We start from the raw sequence: 12,902 nt of genomic DNA, 5'->3' as shown, positions 1-12,902 counted from the left end.
TCATTTATAGCAAATCATAGAAGCATTTAGATAAGAGTAGTGTCACATAGAAAATGAATGTGAATCAATTTTCTGAGAAAAGCTGTGTCTTTAACAAAAACAACTATTTCTTGTGAGGCAAAACTTCAAAATATAGTTAATGCTTGTGAAAATCCATGGGCTCTTATGGACTATCTCTGTGCAACTGCTCAACTGCTCATAATCTATCACTGTAATAAACATTTTCATAAGTCAAATTTTCTTTTTAGTTTTTTACTCATTATTTTGAATTGTCAGTATTGTTCTTTACAATTTTTATATTAAGTATTTCACCTTTGTATCATTTCCAATACTGAAAGTATAAATTGTGTAGAGACTTTTAGAGAGTTTGTTTATGCCTTTTTTTTTTTTTTTTTTAAATTTGATTCCAAGAATAAACATTATCACATTTACTTTGGGTGTAAGCATTCTGCATGTACCGAAAAATGTTGACACTTCCTCAGTAAAGGAAGATATGTTGTTTCTATATATTTGCATTTGTGAAAGACACAATTTCTTAAGATCTTGGCTGTTTGGGCAACTCCATAGATAGTGGTGACTTATTGTGGTTTTGCATTGATCTTGTCAAAAGACCTAAGTTATTTATCATGGTATTACAGATGACTACATTTATGAAGCTGAGCACACACAGTTACTAACCAAAGTGATATGAATTTATCCATTTCCCTTTCTGTCCTCTCCCTCTATGAATAAGTTTTATCTGTTCATAACTGTTATACTCATGCAACTGTGATTAGTATACCCAAATGTTTATGCCTGCAAAAATATGTATGCTATTATTGTCTATTTTGTTGTGTAAAGTGGCAGATAAAATGTTCTGTTGTGTTTTTATATGTTTGTCAAATAAATCTCCTTTTGAAAATGTAAATACACTTATTTTAAAGGTCTCTAAAATATTTTTTCAGAAATATATTTGCAGGATTTTGATTTTTGGGGATTTCAATATGCAGAATTAAGAGGTTCAGGAGTTTATATATTGGGATGGTGATTAGCTCTCCTTTTAAACATGTGCTTGTGCTCAACTTTCCTTTTACTGTTTCTAAGATCTTTAGTCTATTTAGAATTGCAACTTCAAATCAGTGGCTGCAATATTTCCATTGTTTTTTCTTTCTTATATATTATATGTTCTTTTTCAAAACCTCTTTCAAAATGGATTATTTTTCTCCTTAGCTAACCTGGAAACCATGAAGTGAATCCTTATATCTAGATGTTAAGCATTTGGATTTCTTACATATTGTCACCTTTATGAGTCCTGCAACCAGCTGTAGGATTGCTTAGGTAGTCCATTCAAAATACCTGTTTTGTTCATTAGTGCCCATAGTACCTTTTTACTGTGTCTAGATCCATTCAAGATTTATTGGGTACATACCATGGTCCTCGCCCTCTTGATGTCTTATGTTATTCAAACATAAGTTAAGTATTTTGTCACCAGTTCCCATCACCAGAAGTGTGCTGTCTAATACAAATGTAAAATAAGCCTACAAATGAGAGTTTAATATCATTTGACTCTGAATCCCCTCCCAAATCTCATGTTGAATTATAAGCCCTAGTGTTGGAGGTGGGGCTGGGTGGAAGGTGTTTGGATCATGAGGGTGTTTTCTGATAGTTTAGCACCACCACCTAGTGCTGTCTCAAAAGATCTGATTGTTTAAAAGTGTGTGATACCTTCCCCTTCACTCTATCTCCCTCCTGTCCCACCATGTGAAGATGTGTCTCCTTCTACTTTTGCTTTCTGGCATGAGTAATAGTTTCCTGAGGCTGCACCAGCCATGCCACCTGTAAAGCCTGAAAAACCATTAGCCAATTAAGACTATTTGTAATTATGCAGTCTTAGGTAGTTATTTATAGTAGGGTAAGAATGAACTAATGAAGATAATTGGTACCAGGAATGGAGTATTGCTATAAAAATACCTGAAGATGTGGAAGTGACTTTGGAACTGAGTAAGGGCTGAGGTTGAAATAGTTTGAAGGGCTCAGAAGAATATGTGAAGATGAGGGAAAATTTGGAACTTCCTAGACATTTTTTAAATGACTGTGACCAAAATACTGATAGTGATATGGACAATGAAGTCCAGGCCTAGGTGGTCTCAGATAGAGATGAGGAACTTATTGCAAACTGAGTAAAGGTCACTCTTATTATGCTTTAGCAAAGAGACTGGCAACATTTTGCCCCTGCTCTAGTGATCTGTGGAACTTTGAACTGGGAGAGATGATTTAGAGTATCTGGCAGAAGAAACATTCTAAGCAGCAAAGAACTCAAGATGTAGCCTAGCTGCTTCGAATAGTGTATGTTTATATTCATGAGCAAATAGATTTTCTAATACTGAAACTTATATTTAAAGGGAAAGCAACACATAAAAGTTTGGACTATTTCCAGTCTGACCATGTGGTAAAAATGAAAAACCTATTTTCTGAGGAGGAATTCAAGGCAGCTGTAGAAATATTTATAAGTAAAGAGAAGCCAAATGTTAATAGGCAATACAATGGGCTAAATGACTTGAAGCCATTTCAGATACCTTCATTGTAGCTCCTCCCATCACAAACCTGGAGGCCTAGGAGAAAAGACTGGTTTTGTGAGACAAGCCCAGGTCCCTACTACACTGTGCAGCCTTGGGACATTGCCCCCTGCATCATGGCCACCCTAGCTCCAGCTCCCTCTCCAGCTGTGACTAAAAGGAACCAAGGTATATAGCTTAGGCCGTTACTTCAGATGTTGCAAACCCTAAGCCTTGGCAGCTTCCATGTGTCTAGATTTCAAAGGATGTATGGAAATGCCTGGATGTCCAGGCAGAAGTCTGCTGGGGGGTGGAACCCTCATCATGAACCTCTACTAGGGCAGTACTGGCAGAGGTGATATGTGGAGTTGTAGTCCCCACACACAGTCCCCACTGGGGCACTTCCTAGTGGAGTTGTGAGAGAGGGCCACTGTTCTCCAGACCCCAGAATGGTAGGTCCACCAACAGCTTGCATCATGCAACTTAAAAAGCCACAGGCACTCAGTGCCAGTCCAGGAAAACAGCTGAGGAGGTTGTATCGTGCAGAACCAGAGGGGCAGGGCTGCCTAAGGCCTTGGGAACCCACCCCTTGCATCAGTGTTGCCTAGATGTCAGACATGGTGTCAAAGGAGATTATTTTGGAGTTTTGAGAATCAATAACTGTTCTTCTGGGATTTGGACTTGCATGGGGTCTGTAGCCCCTTTGCTTTGGTTACTTTCTTCCTTTTAGAGAAGGATGATTTACCACATTCCTGTACCCGTATTGTATTTTGAAAGTAACTCAATTGCTTTTATTTTACAGGATTATAGGCAGAAGGTACTTGCCTTTCTCAGATTAGACTTTGGATTTGAACTTTTGAGTTAATGCTGGAAGGAGTGAAGACTTTGGGGGTCTGTTGGGAAGGCATGATTGTCTTTTGAAATGTGAGAAGAACATGAGACTTGGGAGGGACCAAGGGGAAATAATATGGTTTGGTTCTGTGTCCCCAACCAAATCTTATGTTAAATTATAATCCCTAGTGTTGGGGGTCGGGTCTGGTGGGAAGTGACTGGATCATGAGGGTGGTTTTTAATGGTTTAGCACCGTCCCCCTAGTGCTGTCTCATGATAAGTGTTCTCATGAGATCTGGTGGCTTAAAAGTGTGTCAATTTCCTCTTCATATGCTCTCTCTTTCTCGCTCTGCCATATGAAGACATGCCTGCCTCCCCTTTTGCTTTCTGCCAAGATTAAATGTTTCCTGAGGCCTCACCAGTCATGCTATGTGTACAGCCTGAAAAAATTGTGTATGAATTAAACCTATTTTGTTTATAAATTATGCAGTCTCAGGTAGTTCTTTATAGCAATGTGAAAATGGGCTAATAGAGAACTATAGGTGTAATTAAATATTTTATGATTGCCACGTTAGAAAATAAAAATCAACAGTTAAAATTTGTTTTAATTATTTATTTTGTTTTGCTGTATATATCAAAAATGTATCTGATTTGTCAAAGTATTATTATTTTCACTACATTTTAAGTTTGCAAATAGAGAAATGGACTAGTAGCCTGTATGTTAGGCAGAGCAGTTCTAGAAAATGGAATTCTCTTCAATACCTTTCCTGACTAAGTGTATTTTAGTATAATCATTCCTTTTTTTTCTTTCTCACAGCAATGTTTGAATAAAATAGAGGAAAACATAAAAGTCAAGGAGCAAACAACCAAAACTAGAATTTTTTAAAATTTCATTTTACCGTTTCTGGTAGACTAGCCATTTAAATAATCTGAATTTTACTTTCCTTAATTTTCTTTTTCTTCAAAACCTATGTACGTGGTTAAAAAATGAATGCTAACTCAAAACACCTAACCAAACCCATGAATTCCCGTCCTAAATCCATTTCACTTTTGCTTCACACTCACTAGTATCAACAAATTGCAATTGATTCAGTTGTTTCTTCTGGCACCTACTTTCCTATTGTTAATAGTATAATCTACTGATGTTTATAAATGTTTATTTCATATATTATTTATTGATTTCCAAACACAAACAATGAGAATGTTGTATTCTTAAAACTGTTCCCCTCCACATCCACAGTTTCAAACTTTATCTTTCTCTCTTGTCTTTCCTCTCCATGCTCCTATTATATTTATATCACAGTTTCTAGTTGAATCAATACATTACATGGACCATGTAAATGTTGTTCACAATTGAGCAAATACAGTATATTTACATTCTTTTTTTGAACATCTCATGATTTTCTCTAGAAAAAAAAAATAATTGCTCACTCTTTTGTTTTCATTTTGTTTTTACATCTGGCAATACATCTATTTTTTCTCCAGTTTTCCAGTCTGGCTGGGAGACTTATAATCTCCACTCAATATAGCAAAGCACATTAAATAACATAACTTCCTTCTATTTTGCTTGAAATATCTTACATTCTTAAATATTCTCTCCTGTTACTCCAATCTAGGTTGGATATTCTTAGAATCAGCTTCACAGATATTTTTGAGAGTGCCTTAAATCTCTCTTCTGTATTGGATATTTTATATTGTATGGATTTGTGGACATTGTGTTGGTTCAATCTTAATTGGCTATGTTGTTTAGAAAAAGCACATGCTCATAGTAGTGTCCTGAACATTAGTGTTTTGGTGCTATATTAGTTTTGAGAACTCAGATTCTGAAATTATTTTATTTTTAGAAATAAGGCATTTTAAAAATGTGGATGGGTATATACCAAAAATGGTGAATGAGTCCGGTCCTTCATTCAGCCCCCCATTCTCAAAATGTGGCAGAATACAATTCTTATCTTCTGAGAGAGAGGGGCCAAGGAAGAGGAGGGTAAAGCTCTCAGTGTATGAAAAAGTAGGCAACATTTTCTCAGGTGGAAGGCAGATACACTGTGATTTCCAATGTTCTTATTTTTCTCCTGGCTCATCTGGAAAATGAATGAAACCGGCACTGAATAACCTGTATTTCTTAGAATCTCTCTTTAGCCATAGCAATTAAATAGCCAATGGACCAAGAATCATCTCCACTGGTCTTTCTAACCAGAACTGACAAACACCATTATGTGACTCTAACAAGCACCTGGGATCAAAGATTAGGGATACATAGCCAGAATCTAGAATTTCTAGACAGAGTTCTGAAGACTTACCCTTACAACTTTACATTTTATGGGATGTAAGTTTTTGAATTACACTTAACATGTTATTGTGAAGATTTTACACAATTATCTTCACAATTCAATCCTTTTGGGAGATTAAGTATAGAAAACTACATTGGAAAGAATTTTTCTTCTGAAGTTGAAAGCATTTATCTATTGTTCTCTAACTTCTAGCATCGCTGTTGTAATATCTGATGGTATTTGGATCCTAGTTTCCTTTTGTGTAACTTTCCTCCAGTTCCTGAAAGGCTTTAGAACTTTCTTTTTATCCCCAGTCCTCTGAAAGGTATTGATGACTGACTGAGACATCTTTTTCATTCATTGTGCTAGGAATTCAGTGGGCTTTTTAAATTCAGAAACTCACGAGCTGAGCTGAAATGATTTTCCTTACTTCATTTACCTCATCTACTTTCTGGAAAAATTTTTGAACCTTTTTTAACCTTCTACTAAAATTTTGTTTTCTCCTATTATTTTCAAAAATTTTAATAGACTTTTAATTCTCTGATTATTCACTTGAAATAATTGCTATTCTTTCACTAAACCAGTATTTTTTTTTTCATTTATAGTTACTTTAAAATGTTTTCTTTGTTACATGTAATTTGCTTATCTTCATTTTACAGACCATCCCTCAGTGTGTGAAGTTCAATGTATATATAGCCAGCTGTAAGAGAAAACCACTAAAAAATTAACTAAAGAAGATAGATTAATGAGCTGCACTTTTTGAGAAGTGTAGAGTAATAGACCAGGATACAGATGTTTTGTTGGAAGCCCTTAGGTATTACTGCAGAATTTCTCTATTGGCCAGGTTTTAGAGAGGAATTATCTAACATCTTGCCTAGTTAGTATAAATAGGGTAGCTATTATTCTGGAAGATGAGTTAGAGAAATGGTGTGAAGGTTTTAACTTATTTCTCTTAACTTTGGTAAAGAGTAACCCCAAACCTCATCCATTTTAACATATGTGAGTCTACAAACTCTTGCATTTTGTTTTTGCAGAAAATAAAACTCCATCCTCCTACTTGGGTGGGAGACAGATGGTTGCCTGCTTGGTTTGGAGAGAGAGGTGAGAGTCTAAATATTCTCTATACTTTATTTTCAAGCAGTTATTCTGCTTTTATTCTCATTTTTCACAATCCAAGTATCTAGTAATTCTGTTTTTTGGGGACTTTTCACAATCTGCTTGATTTTACTTGGCTTCCTTCACATGAGCATCTTCTTTAATTGGCATATAGCTTTCAGCATCCCTTACTCTGAAAATGTTAGCATTTACCTATTTGAATTTCATCATACAAATTGTGTTGGTTTTCTTGTCTTCTATAGTCTCTTCCCTGTGCTTTGTGCATTTCATTTTTATCTATTTATACATGATTTATACCATGATTGATTATGACTTTGTATGAACCTTCCAAGAAAACAGAGATAAATTATTTCAACTCTTCATGTTTAAGCAGGAACCTCAAGTTCTTTAAATTGAAAATGACAGCTACTTATTAAGATTGTGCAAAGAGTAAATGAGGCTAAATGAGGCTAAATGAGACATATGTGCAAATCTACTAATTTGTTTTGTCAACTAGTTAGTTAACATCCTATCTTTAAATTTTAATATATACACTCTCTACTAAACTAAACTAAAATTACTTCTCAAGTCCGGAACCATAATTTCTTTTTATTTTGTTTGCACTCATTTTTATATACTTAATATAGCTGAATATACATTGAAAATATTCAATAAATAGTTAACCATTGAAAACATTTGTTTCAGCAATTCCAAAATGTGACTTCTTGGCGGGGCGCGATGGCTCACACCTGTAATCCCAGCACTTTGGGAGGCAAGGCGGGTGGATCACGAGGTCAGAAGATGGAGACCATCCTGGCTAACACGGTGAAACCCCATCTCTACTAAAAATACAAAAAAATTAGCCGGGCGTGATGGTGGGCACCTGGAGGCTGAGGCAGGAGAATGGAGTGAACCCAGGAGGCGGAGCTTGCAGTGAGCCGAGATCGCGCCACTGCACTCCAGCCTGGGCAACAGAGCAAGACTCCGTCTCAAAAAAAAAAAAAAAAAAAAAAGTTACTTCTTTTCACACAGATATATATCTTAAACATAAATTATTTCTCTACTAAGGAAAAATCTTTTTTCTTACTTAGCTGCATAATCCAATCCTAAAAGATTATTACAGCCAGAATTAACTCATTAATTTTACAATTCTTTTTAAATGAAGCTATAATGGTAGTTTGATATATATAAATACAGTATAAAAATAACTTTTCCCACAAAAGCATTTCTCAAAAAAATTGAGTATTGCATTTTCTATATTAAAAACATTCAAATACTTGTTACGAGGTCTGTGATTATAAGACGTGTATGTGTGTTTGTGTTATATTATGTAATTCACTAAAGATTTGTTGAATGTATTTATTTGTGTTGTGATGCTTTTAAAATTATTTTATTTTGATAATAGAATTATTTTCTGTTGTGACATAATCAAGTACAACCTCACTCAGAGCAATGTTTTGCACACAGCACACATCAGATTAGTGAGGAAGAAAGAAACCTCAAGTAGCGAGTAAGAGATTCTAACTTTTATTTTGCAAAGAGCAACAATTCAGCAGCTATCCATGACCAAAAATAACTATGGACGAGCTTAGGAGTTCACTTAAATCACAGAAATACAGTAAAGGGAAAACACAAGAATAACTGTACAAAACGGGTAGGAAAAAAAATTTCATTTTGCCTGCATCACCCCGTCCCTTGAGCTAGTACAGCTCCGCATGAGAGGGGAACTCTCTAACTCTTGTGGGCCCTTTACAGATGAAATAAATAAACAAAAAGACTGCTGGATGTAAATCCAAGGTCCCTAGCTTTTTGGGACACTATGAGAACCAACAGCATCAGTTATATCCCACCTGGATCTGTTTAGTGGGTAAATAAAACAAGAGGAGCATAGCAGAATTAGAGAGAGAGGGAGAGAGAAAGGGGAAAAAAAAAGGGTAAATTAGCTATATTACCTCTGTTTTGATAATAACTTAGTCATTATTTTAGAAGAGTGACCTCACAATTTCATGTGTTGGAAATTAAAATAAAGAAGTCTTGCTTTTTAAAATATAGCTTTTACTGGGGAATTGCCAAGATGACTGAATAGGAATAGCTCCATTCTGCAGCTCCCAGGTTGATTGATGCAGAAGATGGGCAATTTCTGTGTTTCCAACTGAAGTACCTAATTCATATCACTGGAACTGGTTGAACAGTGGGTGCAGCCCATGGAGGGTGAGCCAAAGCAGGGCGGGGTGTCACCTCACCCAGGAAGTGCAAGGGGTTGAGGAATTTCCCTTTCCCAGCCAAGGGAAGCCATGACAGACTACCTGGAAAAATGAGACAAACCCTGCCCAAATACTGTGCTTTTCCCAAGGTCTTAGAACCGACAGACAAGGAGATTCTCTCCCATGCCTGGTTCAGAGGGTCCCACACTCAGGGAGCCTTGCTCACTGCTAGCCCAGCAATCTGAGATGGATCTGTGAGGCAGCAGCCTTGCTGCGGGAGGGGCATCCCCCATTGCTGAGGCTTGAGTAGGTAAACAAAGCAGCTGGGAGCTTGAACTGGGCAGAGCCCACTGCAGCTCAACAAAGTCTACTGCCTCTAGACTCCACTTCTGTGGGCAGGGCATAGCTGAATAGAAGGCAGCAGACAACATCTGCAGACTTACACATCTATGTCTGACAGCTCTGAGGAGAGCAGTGGTTCTCCCAGCATGGCATTTGAGCTCTGAGAACGGACAGACTGCCTCCTCAACTGGGTCCCTGACTGCCGTGTAGCCTAACTGGGAGACACCTCCCAGTAGAGGCCAACAGACATCTCATACAGGTGGCTGCCCCTCTGGGATGAAGCTTCCAGAGGAAGGATCAAGCAGCAATATTTGCTGTTTTGCAGTTTCCGCTGGTGATACCCAGGCAAACAGGGTCTGGAGTGGAACTACAGAAAACTCTAAGAGACCTGCAGCTGAGGGGCCTTACTGTTAGAATGAAAACTAACAAACAGAAAGGAATAGCGTCAACATCAACAAAAAGGTCATCTACATCAAAACCCTTTCTGTAAGTCACCAACATCAAAGACCAAAGGTAGATATAATCACAGAGATGAGGAGAAACCAGAGCAGAAAAGCTAAAAATTCTAAAAATCAGAGTGCCTCTTCTCCTCCAAAGGATCGTAGCTTCTTCCCAGCAACAGAACAGAGCTGGATGGAGAATGACTTTGACGAGTTGGCAGAAGTAGGCTTCAGAAGGTCGGTAATAACAAACTTCTCTGAGCTAAAGGAGGATGTTTGAACCCATCACAAGGAAGGTAAAAACCTTGAAAAAAGATTAGACGAATGGCTAAGTAGAACAAACAGTGTAGAGAAGACCTTAAATGACCTTAAGAAGCTGAAAACCATGGCACGAGAACTTCGTGATGCATGCACAAGCTTCAATAGCCGATTCGATCAAGTGGAAGAAAGGGTATCAGTGATTGAAGATCAAATTAATTAAATAAAGCTAGAAGAGAAGGTTAGATAAAAAAGAGTAAAAGGAAATGAACAAAGCCTCCAAGAAATATGGGACTATGTGAAAAGACTAAATCTATGTTTGATTGGTGTACCTGAAAGTGACAGGGAGAATGGAGCCAAGTTAGAAAACACTCCTCAGGTTATTATCCAGGACAACTTCCCCAACCTAGCAAGACAGGCCAACATTCAAATTCAGGAAAAACGGAGAACACCACAAAGATACTCTTCGAGAACAGGAACCTCAAGACACATAATTTTCAGATTCACCAAGGTTGAAATGAAGGAAAAAATGTTAAGGGCAGCCAGAGAGAAAAGGGAAAGTTACCCACAAAGGGAAACCCATCAGACTAACAGTGGATCTTGCAGCAGAAACCTTACAATCCAGTAGAGAGTGGGGGCCAATATTCAACATTCTTAAAGAAAAGAATTTTCAATCCAGAATTTCATATCCAGCCAAACTAAGCGTGATAAGTGAAGAAGAATAAAATCCTTTACAGACAAGTAAATGCTGAGAGATTTTGCTACCACCAGGCCTGCTTTACAAGAGTTCCTGAAGGAAGCACTAAATATGGAAAGAAACAACTAATACCAGCCACTGCAAAAACATGCCATATTTTAAGACTATCGATGCTATGAAGAAACTGCATCAATTAATGGGCAAAATAACCTGCGAACCTCATAATGACAGGAACAAATTCACACATAACAATATTAACCTTAAATGTAAATGAGCTAAATGCCCCAATTAAAAGACATAGGCTAGCAAATTGGATAAAGAGTCAAAACCCATCAGTGTGCCTTATTCAAGAGACCCATCTCACATGCAAAGACACACTTAGGTTCAAAATAAAGGGATAGAGGAAGATCTACCAAGCAAATGGAAAGCAAAAAAAAAAAAAAAAAAAAAAAAATAGAAAAGCAGGGATTGCAATCCTAGTCTCTGATAAAACAGACTTTAAACCAACAAAGATCAAAAGAGACAAAGAAGGCCACTACATAAGGGTAAAAGGGGTCAATTCAACAAGAAGAGCTAACTATCCTAAGTATATATGCAGCCAATACAAGAACACCCAGATTCAAAAGGCAAGTCCTTAGAGACCTACAAAGAAACTTAGACTCCCACACAATAATAATGGGAGACTTTAACATCCCACTGTCAATATTAGACAGATCAACGAGACAGAAGGTTAACAAGGATATCTAAGACCTGAACTCAGCTCTGCAACAAGCAGATCTAATAGACATCTACAGAAGTCTCCATCCCAAATCAACAGAATATACATTCTTCTCAGCACCGCATCACACTTATTCTACAATTGACCACATAATTGGAAGCAAAGCACTCCTCAGCAAATGTAAAAGAACAGAAATCACAACAAACTGGCTCTCAGACCACAGTGCAATCAAATTAGAACTCAGCATTAAGAAACTCACTCAAAACAGTACAACTACATGGAAACTGAACTACTCCTGAATGACTACTGGGTAAATAACGAAATGGAGGCAGAAATAAAGATATTCTCTGAAACCAATGAGGAGAAAGACACAATGTACCAGAATCTCTGGGACATATTTAAAGCAGTGTGTAGAAGGAAATTTATAGCACTAAATGCCCACAAGAGAAAGCAGGAAAGAGCTAAAATTGACACCCTAACATCACAACTAAAAGAACTAGAGAAGCAAGAGCAAACACATTCAAAAGCTAGCAGAAGGCAAGAAATAACTAAGATCAGAGCAGAACTGAAAGAGAGACACAAAAAAACCTTTCAAAAAAATCAATGAGTCCAGGAGTTGGTTTTTTGCAAAGATCAACAAAATTGTTAGACTGCTAGCAAGACTAATAAAGAAGAAAAGAGAGGAGAATCAAATGAACTCAATAAAAATTGATAAAGGGGATATCAACACTGACCCACAGAAATGCAAACCACCATCAGAGAATACTATAAACACCTCTATGCAAATAGACTATAAAATCTAGAAGAAATGGATAAATTCCTGGAGAAATACACTTTCCCAAGACTAAACAAAGAAGAAGGTCAATCTCTGAATAAACCAACACCAGGCTCTGAAATTGATGCAATACTTAATAGCCTACCAACCAAAAATAGTCCAGGACCAGAGGAATTCACGGCCAAATTCTACCAGAGGTACAAAGAGGAGCTGGTACCATTCCTTCTGAAACTATTCCAATCAAAAGAAAAAGACGGAATCCTCCCTAACTCATTTTATGAGATCAACATCATCTTGATACCAAAGACTGGCAGAGACATAACCAAAAAAGATAATTTTAGATCAATATCCCTGATGAACATTGATGCAAAAATCCTCAATAAAATACTGGCAACATGAATTCAGCAGCACATCAAAAAGTTTATCCAGCATGATCAAGTGGGCTTCATCCCTGGGATACAAGCCTGGTTCAAGACATGCAAATCAATAAACATAATCCATCACATAAACAGAACCAATGACAAAAACCACATAATTATCTCAATAGATGCAGAAAAGGCCTTTCAGAAAATTCAACAGCCCTTCATGCTAAAAACTCTCAATAAACTAGGTATTGATGGAATGTATCTCAAAATAGTAAGAGCTATTTATGACAAACCCACAACCAATATTATACTGAATGGGCAAAACCTGGAAGCATTCTCTTTAAAAACCGACACAAGACAAAGATGCCCTCTT

The sequence above is a fragment of the Macaca thibetana genome, chromosome 4, assembly GCF_024542745.1.
Source record: "Macaca thibetana thibetana isolate TM-01 chromosome 4, ASM2454274v1, whole genome shotgun sequence".
Taxonomy (NCBI): Eukaryota; Metazoa; Chordata; class Mammalia; order Primates; family Cercopithecidae; genus Macaca; species Macaca thibetana.
The sequence above is the reverse complement of the archived record's forward strand: the minus strand, read 5'-3'. Positions refer to the sequence as shown.